Raw genomic sequence first — 2,324 nt, 5'->3', positions numbered from 1 at the left:
AAATGAAGGAAAAAATGTTAAGGGCAGCCAGAGAGAAAGGTCGGGTTACCCACAAAGGGAAGCCCATCAGACTAACAGCAGACCTCTCGGCGGAAACTCTTCAAGCCAGAAGAGAGTGGGCGCCAATATTCAACATTCTTAAAGAAAATAATTTTCAACCCAGAATTTCATATCCAGCCAAATTAAGTTTCATAAGTGAAGGAGAAATAAAATCTTTTACAGACAAGCAAATGCTGAGAGATTTTGTCACCACCAGGCCTGCCCTATAAGAGCTCCTGAAGGAAGCACTAAACATGGAAAGGAACAACCGGTACTAGCCATTGCAAAAAAAATGCCGAAATGTAAAGACCATCAATGCTAGGAAGAAACTGCATCAACTAACGAGCAAAATAACCAGCTAACATCATAATGACATGATCAAGTTCACACACAACAATATTAACCTTAAATGTAAATGGGCTAAATGGTCCAATTAAAAGACACAGACTGGCAAATTGGATAAAAAGTCAAGACCCATCAGTGTTCTGTATTCAGGAGACCCATCTCACCTGCAGAGATACACATAGGCTCAAAGTAAACGGATGGAGGAAGATCTACCAAGCAAATGGAAAACAAAAAAAGGCAGGGATTTCAATCCTAGTCTCTGATAAAACAGACTTTAAACCAACAAAGATCCAAACAGATAAAGAAGGCGATTACATAATGGTAAAGGGATCAATTCAACAAGAAGAGCTAACTTCTAAATATATATGCACCCAATACAGGAGCACTCAGATTCGTAAAGCAAGTTGTCAGAGACATACAAAGAGACTTAGACTCCCACACAATAATAATGGGAGACTTTAATACCCCACTGTCAACATTAGATAGATCAATGAGAGAGAAAGTTAACAAGGATATGCAGGAATTGAACTCAACTCTGCACCAAGCAGAACTAATAGACTTCTACAGAACTCTCCACCCCAAATCAACAGATTATACATTCTTCTCAGCACCACATCGCACTTATTCCAAAATTGATCACATAGTTGGAAGGAAAGCATTCCTCAGCAAATGGAAAAGAATGGAAATTATAACAAACTGTCTCTCAGACCACAGTGCAATCAAACTAGAACTCAGGACTAAGAAACTCACTCAAAACCACTCAACTACATGGAAACTGAACAACCTGCTCCTGAATGACTACTGGGTACACAGAGAAATGAAGGCAGAAATAAAGATGTTCTTTGAAACCAATGAGAAAAAAGATACAACATACCAGAATCTCTGGGACACATTTAAGCAGGGTATAGAGAGAAAATTATAACACTAAACACCCACAAGAGAAAGCAGGAAAGATTTAAAATTGACACCCTAACATCACAATTAAAAGAACTAGAGAAGCAAGAGAAAACACATTCAAAAGCTAGCAGAAGGCAAGAAATAACTAAGATCAGAGCAGAACTGAAGGAGATAGAGACACAAAATCCCTTCAAAAACTCAATGAATCCAGGAACTGGTTTTTTGAAGAGATAACAAAAGGGATAGACTGCTCGCAAGACTAATAAAGAAGAAAAGAGAGAAGAATCAAATAGACGCAATAAAAACTGATAAAGGGGATATCACCACCGACCCCACAGAAATACAGACTACTATCAGAGAACACTATAAACACCTCTATGCAAATAAGGTAGAAAACCTAGAAGAAATGGATAAATTCCTGGACACATACACTCTCCCAAGACCTAACCAGGAAGAAGTTGAATCCCTAAATACATCAATAACAGGCTCTGAAATTGAGGCAATAATTTATAGCCTACTAACCAAAAAAAGTCCTGGATCAGATGGATTCAGAGCCAAATTCTACCAAAGGTACAAGGAGGAGCTGGTACCATTCCTTCTGAATCAATAGAAAAAGAGGGAATCCTCCCTAACTCATTTTATGAGGCCAACATCATCCTGATACCAAAGCCTGGCAGAGACATACAAAAAAAGAGAATTTTAGACCAATATCCCTGATGAACATTGATGCAAAAATCCTCAATAAAATACTGGCAAACTGAATCCAGCAGCACATCCAAAAGCTTATCCACCATGATCAAGTGGGCTTCATCCCTGGGATGCAAGGCTGGTTCAACATAATGCAAATCAATAAACATAATCCAGCATATAAACAGAATCAAAGACAAAAACCCCATAATTATCTCAATAGATGCACAAAAGGCCTTGGAAAAATTCAATAGCCCTTCATGATAAAAACTCTCAATAAATTCGGTATTGATGGAATGTATCTCAAAATAATAAGAACTATTTATGACAAACCCACAGCCAATATCATACTGAAT

The sequence above is a fragment of the Mandrillus leucophaeus genome, unplaced genomic scaffold (assembly GCF_000951045.1).
Source record: "Mandrillus leucophaeus isolate KB7577 unplaced genomic scaffold, Mleu.le_1.0 Scaffold299, whole genome shotgun sequence".
NCBI lineage: Eukaryota > Metazoa > Chordata > Mammalia > Primates > Cercopithecidae > Mandrillus > Mandrillus leucophaeus.
The sequence above is the reverse complement of the archived record's forward strand: the minus strand, read 5'-3'. Positions refer to the sequence as shown.